General features: G+C 33.3%; 1 non-coding gene across 1 annotated transcript; it reads left to right on the plus strand.

Moving 5' to 3' along the window:
* The first annotated feature begins 12,874 nt into the window (after positions 1-12,874).
* TRNAI-AAU (transfer RNA isoleucine (anticodon AAU)) lies at positions 12,875-12,945 on the plus strand. The gene has a single exon. It is a non-coding gene; the product is annotated as a tRNA-Ile (tRNA).
* The last annotated feature ends 291 nt before the right edge of the window (positions 12,946-13,236 follow it).

Consider the following 13,236-nt stretch of genomic DNA (forward strand, 5'->3'; position numbering starts at 1 on the left):
GTCCTTTAAATATCAATATCTTACACAATTCATGTTTAAACATTTGCATATTCTCTGAATATTAAAAACAATCAAGTCCAATAAAAAAGCACTTATCTAGGCATCATTTCACCTTTGTTTCAGTTAATTAGCAGTGCCTGACACCTGATGATACAGAAGTGATCACTACTTTGCTGCCAATTACTTTAGCATCTATCAAGGTCTGCTTCCATGTGACTTTGAATAAGTAAGTAGAAATTAAATTATGTTATTTTAACCCCCAAAATATTAGTAGTCTGATTTGTGTTTTCAATAAATCGCTCATAATTCTCTTTTCATAACACAACATGGTGTTTGCTAATGATGTGCCAAAAGCAAGCATTTAAGTTCCTATTTTAAGTAACCTCCTCAAATATTTGGTTAGAAGTGAAATGAAAATGATTAATGTTTAGATAACCTTAAGAAAGTAGCGAAGTCTATGTCTATATTGCAGACATTTGCCCACAAAACTATACGAATGAGATGCGAATCCTCCTTGATATAGCTAAGCTTGCAAAAGCCTCTAACATAAATTCACTTAAAATTGGTAAAACATGATCGTTTTACCAGGGGAAATCTTTCCCTTTGGAGTTTGGAGGCTATGATAGCAAAAGCATAGTAGCTTTGTAGTAGCTGTACTCAATTTAAAACCCCTTCCTTGGTGCAGTTTGGATATTTACAATGTGCAAACTGTGCATTTGGGATATGGATGAAAAAAGTGAGGCTTCTCCTGAGCATTGCTGAAATTTATTGATCAGAAAGATCATATTATCTATCCTTAACCTGAGATATTAATCTGTAGTGAGAGGAATCCGAGACTACATAACATCATGGACTCCTTTGCTTGCAAATATAACTTCAGATTGGCTGTACTAAAAGTTTAAAGGTGATGTTTTTCTAACTTCCACAGTTACAAGCAGCAGCCCAAGGCTTTTAAATCAAGTTGTAGTCCTTCTAACTGACATCTTATTGTATCAGTAATGAGAGGCCCAACAACTAAAACTTAGCTGACAATTTGATATGCGAATGAGAATAGAGATTAGCCTTTGAATCAAACTGCATTAGATGTACAGTGTTGACATTAAAACATATGTAGATAGGATGTAGGGAGACACATGGAATGTACAGCCAAGTAAGTGGTTATGTTTTACTTTCTTGACCCCAACTGCACTTTATTCTTTGGTATTTTGATAGCACAGTAGGTTAGACAGATACTAAGCAGGAGAAAGTTTTGCCTTGGGCAAAACCAATTTGAAGGCTCAGAACATGAAAGGAAAAACAAAAGAGTTTTCTGCCTTCCTAATGATATTTATTAGAGGACAGAGAAAAGTAAAATATGACTACTGCTGAGGTGCAGCATAAAAAAGTATAATATTTTCTACATGATACTGATTGCAATGAGACCAGCGTTTACAGCACATTTTCACAAGTTTTCAGTACAACCCACCCTCCTGCAAATGACATTATTACAAAAGTAAGTAATTCTTCATCCACTGGCATTTCAGTAGAAACATGAAATAGAGAGTTTTTCTTCATAATTTTAAAACTTAATTAGTACTGACTATGTAGAATGACTACCTTTAACTTGTCCTCAAAAAAAAATATTCTCCCTTCCCCCCTCCCAAGAAAACCCCATTACATAAAGTCCTTTTCTAAAATAAGACTAAGATGTTGTTCTTTGAGATAGTGGCTGTGGCGGGATGCAGTGGGCTTCTGAATGTCATGACAAAAAGGAGAATGGACTTGCAAGCAACTCTTAACTTTAGCAGTCAATTCCTCTGTCTTTGTCTTCTAGATCCAAGACTGTTAAACTCTGCATCATGCTATGTTTACCACATACTATTTCAGGTACTTGAGCATGGCAAGAAATAAATGGTGTAAAGGAGCAGCATTCTTGCATCAGTGGGTATTTTATATTTAAATATGAATTTCTTGAGGCACTTGCAGTATTTCAGATTGTATTTTGAAATTAAACTAAGGCAAGGTATCCAGTACTATTTTTTTTTATTTACAAATAAAACCACATCATTAAGAGTAAGGATGTATTTGTTTGAAATAACAAAAAACCAAAACCATTCTGCTATATGAAACACCTTAATTCAGAAAGATATAAAAATATTAACAGGAAAAAAAGAAGTTCTTCTAAGAAAAACAATCACTTAGAATATTACCATCTGAAAATTTTTGCTCATTCTTCCACAGTCTTTCCAGTACAAAAGGTAAGGCAGACTGTTTTATGGTATTGTTCACCATCCCTCCTTCCTCCCAGTCCCTTTGTCTCTTTCTCTAGCTAGTTCAGTGATTAATTTGAATCCATTAGCTCATTATATTATAGGTTATACATTGCACCAACCACTTACAGTGTCTGCACATTTGAGTTATGTTCTGCTTCACTATAAAAATAGTCTATTTTTAGCAAATGATATATAAAATATATAAAAGATAAAGATACATTTAGAAAATGAAGCAAGTACCAAAAGTAAATAATGATTTTTATTTGCATTTAAATTCCACTCTGAAGTGGAAGCCCCACCTTTCTATGAAAGTAATGTCTTGTTTCTGTAAATGTGTGAATGATCGCACTTTACAGGAATAAACATATCAAGAGAAAAAAAGGAAAATATATTTGATGTTGCTGCTACTTGTACTCCAGTTTGTACAGAGAGAGAATTCAAGTAATAATTTTAAAATAAAATTCTGTTCCATTTGCATTACTGTGCAATAGTAGCAACTAAAAAGGTTATACACAGTCTTTTAAGTGATACAGTTCAATGTTTTATTTAGGATTTGTCAAAATAATGTCCTACTTGCCTAATTTTCCAGCACCAAATTTAGTAATATGTCTAAATTTATGTCAACTAATAAGGACAGTTTTTCAAGTCTCCAGGCAGATTTGTAATTAACACAATTAAATTAAATCTATTATTAAAATAATGATTTCCACAAGAAATAAATGATCTTATTTTATTGCAATTTTTTATCATGAACTCTGCATTATATGCTTAGAATGTACTGGTTTCAAATATATATGAGTGTGTCATTAAATTCATGCAGATTCTTTTGAAGTGAGGGGTCACAGTATAAACTAAGTACACAGATTTCATTAGTGGGCTCGTAGTGTGCTAAATATGTACATATTTATGATGAAATGTAAATATATATTTTCAACATGACATGACCAAAAAGTCACAAGCTGTGGGTTTTGGACATTTGCAGAGCACACGTTATCAAGCATTGAACCACTGAAACAAGAGAGGCCTTGACTAATAAATGGAAAAGCTTTTTCACGGTGAAAACAGTAAAACATTGGATCGAGTTGCCCAGAGAGGCTGTGCAGACCTCATCCCAGGAGGCTTTTAAGACATAATCAGGTAAAGACCTGAGTAATCTGGTCTGATCTCATAGCTGACCCTGCTTTGATCAGAAGCCAGACTAGAGACCTTCTGAGAGTCCTTCCAACCTGAATTTCCTATGATTCTATTAAATTTGATTAAGATATGGATATTGCAAAATGGTGCATACATTCAATTTTTGCATTCAACAAGTAGAAGTGATGTCTAAAGGGAAAGAAGAAATAGAAAAAGATTGAAATATATAGAAATTTTTAATAGGAAAAAAAGACTGAAATATTCAAGAATTACTATATAACACAACTTAAATCTTCACATCTCTGTATAAAACTGTATACACTTTGTAAATCTGACATTTACAAAGTGATTAAAAACTGGAGGCAGTTTAAACTAACTTTATTCCTAGTAAGGGATTACAGAAAGAACTGGCAGATCTCTGAAAAAAATACTACTACTATGTATGGTTTTTTTTATATAAGGACTGAGTAAGTGCTATATTGACAATATAGAATTAGGTTGAAAAAAAAGGAGCGAACCTTTAAGTTTCTTTCTATAACTGGAATGATATAATGCAAGCCACTTCAAATATCCCTCAACAGCCTTATGAAAAAAATATATATAAAATTTACGGAAAGCTAGAGCTTTCCTGTCAATGGCAATTTGTGTTCTTTTTTGGGGGGAGTGTTACAAAAATGATAGATTTCAGATGCCACCAAGAATCATTCCAAGAAATTTTTGTCAATTCCTTTTGGAACTACAACTGTTTACTGGCATTACAGACAGATGTTTATAATCCTTGAAGTAAACCAATTTTATAATTAAAATCAAACATCTATTAGAAATGCAACTCATATGATAAAAAAATAAGGGGAAAATATGATCATTGCATGAAGAGATAGCTCTTCAAGCATTGAGTAGTTTCTAGTTCTGCAAATAGTCCCGTTACCTCAATATATATGGATGATTACAGAATAGCATACAAAATTTGATCCTATATAGTTTGAAAACTGAACTATTTGGATAATGATATATCAAATGGAATGAACTAATCACATTATAAAATAGCTGTCTATTTAATTAACTATGGTCTGAACATTTGGTGTGCTTGTATTTTAGCTAAGATAATATATCCTGTAGAATCAAAATTATCTTTACTTTAAATAAGATATAGGGACCAAAACATTCTTTCCTTGTTTGTGGATCAGAAGGCCTTGCATTTAACAGGCATGAGTTGCTGGAAAAATAAATGTGATGGCTGACACTTCTTCCTTTTTTCTTTTCAACCTAATGCAAGAAAATACCCAATGCCACTGAGCAGGCTAGGGAGAATCAATAAGGAGTCAGAGGACTAAGGACAAACAACTCTGTTTACATAGCAGTGGAACAACGCTGGTATCCTGTATCTCTGTGAAATATCTTTTTCCTTTACTTATAAAATCATTTCTAAAAAGTTTCCATTCCAATTTATTCTATGTACAGACTCCATGCACATATGAAAGTTACATGTATACCTAACCATAAAATCAAAACATGGTCTTTTTCAGGAGTTTACCAGACTTACTCCAACTTCTGTATTTTCAGGGTTTTTCCCTCTGGACTTTTTTTAATATTAGTGATTTTTCACTAAATTGTACTTTTTGTCATTTTAATAAAAACTATAAAGCCTGTATCGAAGTAGTTTTGTATTCCATTAAGAATATCCTACAATTATTAAAAATAATTTTACAGTTTAAGAGAGTGACAGCATATATGTCAATAGTTCATAAAACAATACTTTTAAGAGAAGTTGGAAGTAGAACAAAATAAGTGCATCCTCCAGTGAAATTAAAAAGCAATAAATTAAAACCTTTTTACTACTCAAACTTGTCATATTTATTTCTTATTCAGTATATCAACAATCCATACATTTTCACCTTTAAAATACTGCTTCAGGAAATTATTCAATATGAATTATAAAGAGGGGAGTTTACTTAATTAAAGTTTAACTAACTAACTAAGAAACCTAAATCCCAACTCAAAATAATTTATCCACTTAGGCTGTCTCATGAAAAATTAATAGGAAAGGAGTCTCTGACTTCAAATCAGTTTGAAGATATGGCTTAGCTGGTTTTAAACGTTTTTTACCAAAATAATTCGATCTTTAAAAATAAATAATACTGTAAGCAAAGCTTTGTAAGCTTATGACACTATACTCTGGATTGTTCCATAGCTATCGTCAAAAAACTGTTCCATGTGTATTGTCAAAGGCAGAATATGGCAAGAGACAGCCCAACATGTGCTTCTAATTAATATTAGTGTATCCACATTCTTGTTGAACAACAGCAATACAGTTTTCCATCTGTTCAGTTATCTACAGGCATATAGAGTCTGAAAAACAGTTTCTCTCTATTACAAAAAATCACTTTTATTAATGCCATGGTTATATAAAGCTTACTTATTAGACAAAGGAAAAAGCCTTTGCATTCATACTTAAATATCATTTATGATAAAAGTAAATATTTTATTTTACCTTTTCCCCTCTGGCAGAAATTTTCTATTCTATATATCAAGCTTTTTTATAGATTTCATTCTTACTAGTTTTCTATAGGCTTCATGCTTACTAGTTTTATAATATCTGGACAGTCTACTTTTAGAGGCAAAAAGAATGAAGAGAAATAAACTTCTTAGAACTTCTTAGAACTATAGAGAGCAACTTAAACTGTCCAGTAAGCCAGAAAATCAGTGAGCAACAATAGTCAAAGTTCACTTCAGAAGCAAAATTATTACTATGAGAAATTGTAATGCTGGGGTTCTGGTCAGTCAACATACATACCTACTGTACAACACAACTGAAGACAAACATTCTGAAAGCAGTCTAGAAATACAGAAATCATTTGCATTGTAGCTATTTATCTAAAAAATGATAATCAAACCCAATTAGAGAAGTATCTACTTTTGTAACTACTAAGAGAATTGAAATATAGCTTCTTTCAGATGCAACTACTATTATCTAGTCTAATCAATATATTTGTTAAAAATATCTATCCTATCAAAGTAGAAAAGTGAACTATAAATAAAAGCTTCTCCTCCATATCCCTTTTTTTATCTATATCAGATGATCTAATAAAATAGATCTTCCTATAAATCTTCCCTCATTTATTTTTAAAGCTCTGGCCTGCCTTCTATTTAGAGCTTCCCTAAGGCCCAGGAGATATCATCAAATGCTCCAATCATTTTAGACCTCTACCACATTAGTGAATTTAGTGCTTTGGTTAGAGCAACAGTTTGACACCTTTTTGCTAATGCTAAACCCTTTTTTTCCCAGACACTGCTTATTATGATGCTTACAATGCTATCTTTAGCAATGCTACTATGCTTACAATGGTGTCTTTAGCAACCTGTTACTTAGCCAAAATTTGTTTGGATTCATTTAACAGAATAAGCTCACCACAGTAACCTCTAAATTTTACTCATGTTCTTTTTTACTCTTGCATGGCTTAGGGCCTTGCTTGTCACAATACCATGTGTAACCAGAACACTATTAAACTTCCTAGAGAAAGGTCAACATACGTTTGAAGATTCATGGATCAGGCTGGGTCTCTGTCTTTCCTTCCTGATTCCCTGTTTTAGGGAAATGCCACTAGCCTCTGGGCACTACATCACAAGATGAAGACAGCAAAACAAACTGATATAAACTCTTTCTTTCTCCACTGCTATTTGGTACTACTCTAGTGAAAATCCATCCCTTACTCCCAACCCAGGACCCATAAACTGCTGCTGGTACCATCACAGGTTCTGCAGCTCAGTTATGCTCCATCATCTTGCTGGGAGGAAGGAGGAGTGCTGCCAGTAAAGGGAAGGAAAGGAAGATCACAGTAGGTAGTTCTAGCGAAGGCTTGGGCAGGCAGAGGCCTAGTGAAGCAAGCTATCTGACAAGCCAGGCTGGCTGTGGGATAGCACAGAGCATGACACAAAACCATCACACATTACAGTAGTAGGCTGTGAAGTGACTGTACAGTTTGCAAAACAGAGCCAGAATCACAGAGGTTAATATGCATCAATAGATACCCATAGAATTTCCATGGAAATTTTAGGGTTTGTTCTTTTTTTTTTTTTTTTTTTTTTTTTTTTTTTTTTTTTTTTGTTAAAAAAGTAAAACAAGACTGCTAAGAAAATACTTCAGGATAGGCCTATAATCTTTTAAAGCAGCAAACACTTCTCATTTTGCAGGTCATCCTTAATAACATGAAGAGTTCAGTCATACTCATACAGAACAGAAAATACAATCAGAAACAATCTCCATTATCACCGAACAATACAAGACAAAATAAAAAAGCAAAATAAAATGTCATCACCTCCCTCAAAACAATAATTCACTCTACCCTTTCTGATGTCCTCAGTGCCAAGGCCACAAATACAATAACACTTATTTTCCATTCTTCAAATGTCTTCTGATCATTTAAAAGCTTGTTAATGCCACCGGAACCAGTGAGAAAACAAACATCTGTAATAGCTAGTTCTTCAATTAAAACCAGTTTGACTTCCTATAACCAAGCCTAAGTTAATGAAGGTCTGCAGGGGATCATCAAAACAAGTTTCTATGAATACTGGCATAAACTGAAATGAACTCTTTGTTTCAGAAATGTCCTGGATATAATAAAAGCATTTGTGCTGTAGCTGCTTTACGCAAAAACATATATAGTATCAAACTAGTTTGTCTTCATTTTTAATAGATGAAACATATTGGTATACAATCTGACTTTTTGCCACAGTTCTATCTTTAAAACATTCTGAATCTAGAGGCGCTCACATTAGAAATTCAGTTTGTGCAAATTTCATTCTCTAAGAAAACACTTTTTTCTGCTCAATGATGTGCTATGCAAGGACTCCTTACACCTTTTTGGAGAAGGTTCTAAGTTTGCTAAAATACCCACACAGCATAGGGCTATATTATGTAGACACATTAGCCCGTATCCAAAATGAACACTGCCAAGCTTAATACTCAAATTATATTTTATGCTTTATTGCAGTGCTGCACTCAATAGCTTTACACTACTTCTAGTGTCGAATCTAGCTTGGTGATTGTTGGGTTAGGGAGTTGCCTGTCATCGCTCAATGTCTGTAGTTTTCCACGAAGAAAAACAACATTTTACACTCTGAAGTAAGTTATCAGTATATTCATTGATATTAATAGAACTTAAACATCCACTTCAGTGGATAAATAAAATACGTGATTACAAAGAACACATATTCTTCTTTGCCAAATTAGACTCCAAACATAAAAGAAAAAAAAAGTTAAAATATAAAAGAAGTTAAAAAAACAACTTTAAAAATGTATGTCCTGAGTCTAAGAACTTGAACATCAAACTGTATGCATAGATCATTTTTCCTTCTCTCATGTATTTATATCCTCTGAAAGTCTAGTTCTGTGTTGAAATATAAGTGTTGTTGTATAAATTCTATTAACAATGCAGAGAATTCAATGAACAGGAACTTTAAAGAAATAATGATGGGATTTGAAAGAATCTGTCAATTCCCTTTGCATTTTAATGTTACCATAAAAATACAGATATGGCAGACTATAGATTTTCAGAAATAAAATTCTATGTTACAGGTGGCATCAAATTGTACAGAAATGATTCACAAGAGAATATAGTGATATTCTAAATTAAGGGATGTTTATAAGATGGAGAAGAAGGAAGAAAGACAGAGAGGACCATAAAAGAGAAAAAAAGAACCACCACTACAGCTTGTTTAATTACCAAAGTGTTGCTTGAGGAAAAGCCTAAAGAACGAAATTTTGAATGAGAATGCTGAGAAGAGAAACATGAGGTCTTTGAGCAAGGGAACCGTTCCAAAATTGTCTAGAGTCTCTTCCTTGTTGTTCTCTGCTCATTCTAATATGAAACACTTTGCAAATACTTATATATAAATAAAATCACAAAGATAAACGATTACGATTTTTTTTCTTCTTTTTATTTCAAAATTGGTAAGAGTCCAGAATTTGGCTAGGTGTTCGGGTCAAAAAATGGATAACAGGTGGCATTAATTAAGACAAAAACACAGAAATCCATGGTTATGGTTCTGTACTTGTTATAGATTTGCCCACATTGAAAGTCTCTTTTCTATATTTAATTTAAATTGAATGGAATAGGAGTGTTTGTCATTCGGGTAAACTTATTTAACATAATTTAATGTTTTCTTTCCTCTTCACCCTCCAATTTTATTTTTATTACTACAGTAATATTCAGATATAGAGCTACGTAATATACGACATCCTAGCTTACTCTTTAAATGGCTTAAGGATTTTCTATATGTGGACCTTACCTGTATTTATAACTGAATAAACATGATTCAGTATAACCCCTGCTTATTCAGGTTAGTGGTCTGCTAGCACTAGCTTTGGTTTGTGACTGCTTTCTTTATAAAATACCTTATACAATTCTTACATGATATCAATTCAAGAAAATTCCTTTTAGTGTACCTATCACCAGACCAGTAAACAAATTATGAAGATACATTTTTTGGAACAAAGGGTTGTGTATCACTCCATGAGCAGAGTGGCAATATAAGAAGGCATGGAGAGTACAGATTTAGCTCCATCCACTCCTCATTTCTCTATGTTTGGATATATATATTTATATATATACAATATATATATATATAAATGTGGATATAATTGGCACATTCCTTGCAGCCTGCCTAACGTCCACATATCTTGTACAATAACCTCACAGTCTGTTCATTCTCTGTGATAGTGTCTTGCCACATATTACTATGGAATCTAAATATCATTACTAATAATTTGTTTCATATATAATTAAGGCCTCTACATCTTATTTTTTTTATTTTTATACCAATGCAGAAATTAATGCTCTACTCCTTTGACTACCAAGAAAGTTTGCTAAAGAAAATTAAATGGCAATGCTAAACTAACTTGCAAATATCTAGCTTGGTTCTACATGCGAAAATTCTCTTTGAATGTTCTTTGAAGTTCTTAATAATTGGATTCTAATTATCCCTGACCATGTTAGAAAATATATAAATATTTTCTAGGGATCAAATAATTAAATTCAGGGAAAAAGCGAAATAAAATATAGGGACAAAATGTAGAGTCAGAAATCACTGAAATATCCAGATGTACTACTAAACTGATATGATTAATTAACATGAGTTGTACAAAGTTATTTATCTAAAAGTATTTATTTAAAATATTTAACAAGGAAATTACCATCAAGATTAAAAGAAAGGCACTTAGCCTACAGCAACAACATGCTAACATATTCAATATCTAATGGCTAGTAATTTACATGAGGGATAAAACCAAGCACACTGGATATTAGCAATAAAACAAGGAGCAATGGGGATGTCACTGAAATGGAACCATTTATTATAGATGTTAGGAGGACAGCTTTCCACCATGTGAAGAAAATGAGGCAAAGAAAGAATTTACTTGCATCAGGGAGCAAGGGCACTATCCACAAATGTTTCCAAAGCAAATTGTAGTTAAGTACATGAATATAAAACCTTCTGGCATGTTTACTGTCATTAACATACGTCTGCTTTAAGTAAAATGGGACTGACACAAACTGCAGTATTTTGACTGACCACTTGGAACTTCATTAAAACTTGAAAAAAAAAAATCTCATCAGTGAAGCCTTTTTCCTCCTGCAATGTGTGTGTCTCTTCTGTGATTCCCTGCTGGCTAATCTCAGTTCTCAGTAACATAGCAAGCTGTGGGCAAGCCAACAGAAAGGTTGGCAAGAGCTGGCAATCCCTCCTAAAAGGTGTTTGCTACAACTCTCAGGAGATTAAAGGCATAAGTTTCTGGCTTTTTTTACAGCCTGGAGCAAAACTTCATATTCACACTGATTAACATGGTCAAGTACATCATGGTCATTACGTTCTTGGGTAACACAGCTTTTTGTTGTACAGGTCTGCTTGCATATCACTTTTGAATAGATGAGAAAAAACTTTGAGTATTCTTATGCCAAGAGAAAAAAGATCATTATCCTTTTACTAAGGCTCCAAATTATTTTTGTATTGACAGAGCTTGCTTGCAATTGCCTGTACTGGGCCTTACAGACATACCTTATATTACCACAGAATTCCCCTCTAAGCCTTTTCATCTGTTCTTCAAGAACACTCTCACCACTTACTCTGTAAATTACAGTCTTCCCTTTCGGGTCACTTACAGGCTGTTAAGAATGGGTATATGCAGTACCTGCAATGCTCTTGGAGAAAACATGTTTTGATTTAAATCATAGATAGGCTCTCATCAATATCCAAAAGCAATTCACCTAGCTATTTACCTGATCTTGTTGAACAATAAGATTCTGCAGTTCCTGATGCAATTTCAACTAGACAGAATAGAATAGATCCTTTGGAAGTATAAATGAGCATACTGTCATTAAATGCTGTTTTACATTATCTGGAATATGAACCAGTGACATTTCCTTCAGGTTAACATGAAAACAATTATTATGGGCTATCCATGCAGGGAGTCCATACAAATATAAATCTAAACATAAGTCCTTCACAAAAATTTACAAAAGACCAGTTTTGGCTCAGGAAAGGCCTGAAAATGACTGACAATTGGATGCTTAGAGAGTACTTAGAGGGATTGTCATGAACATGGTCCTGTGCATTGTCCCATATGTATTCACCACATATCCACTGTAGACTGCTGTCAGAGGTGGGATGCTTGTGTAGATGGACCTTTGGTCTGACAGAGTATGGTTATTCTTCTCTTCTGATGTTAATAAAGCCACTAAGGTATAATACGATGAAAATGATAAGGACAGTGAAGTAATGATGAAACTCCCTTTGGAAGTGACGATAACTGGGATTATCATACAGGAATTAAGATGAGAGTACTTTAGAAAATAACATACAATTGTAAAACCATACTAAATTTTTAAAGTCTTTGAAAAAAACTGTCTCAGATGTAATTGTATTTTCTACATATTTTTAAAAAGTAGTTTTTTAGGCTGAAAACTTTAGACAATGAAGAGAGGATTAAACTCCTACACAGTGGAAGAGAGAAAGAATACAGACAATATAAGCATTACCAAATGCAAGAATGTGATTTGTAGGTATCTGAGTAGTGAGGGAACATGAATTCCTGTGAGCCTGTGAACAAGGTGTTATTCTAAAAGATGCACAGATAAATTTGGACACAGAGAGATAATGCTTTTCTGCTAATATTTCTACTAATATGACTACGGTTTCTTAGAACTATATATTTATTCAAAACATGGCAGATTCAGAGCTCTCACTCAAGTACTGGGAGTTTTCACTGCCCTAGAAACAAAAATTGGCATCATTTTTCTCCAAACTGTTTTTGCAAAATGAACTAAACAAAATAATTCCACTAGAATCCTCCCTATAACTGCTTTCATTTTCATACAGGCCAGTAGATCTTTCTGATTCAAATATGTTATGAATCTATGGTGTACTTAACTTACGAACTAGTATACAGGTCTGTAGTTTACAGAACATAGTGTACAATTTACAGTGGGTATCAAGGTTTAGCTCAGTTGGTTAGAGCGTGGTACTAATAATGCCAAAGTCATGGGTTCGATTCCCATATGGACCACTTGTTTGACAGTTGGACTAGATGATCTGCAGAGGCTCCTTCCAACCTTACCAATTCTACAATTCCAGTTTACAAAAAAGTAAACCGCTTAAAGCTAATTTAATTGCAAATATAAGTACCCTATGTTCAGCAACATTTTGACTGCATGTAAAACATTTATTTAATTGTAACATTTATAGAATATTGTAATATTTACAATGTACTTTTCAACTTTTTTATTTGGCTTATACAAATTAATCCGCTCTTAGGGGACTCTGCCTATGTAGAATGCACAGAGTAAGAAAGGTGAAA

Source organism: Rhea pennata, chromosome 11 (assembly GCF_028389875.1).
Source record: "Rhea pennata isolate bPtePen1 chromosome 11, bPtePen1.pri, whole genome shotgun sequence".
NCBI lineage: Eukaryota > Metazoa > Chordata > Aves > Rheiformes > Rheidae > Rhea > Rhea pennata.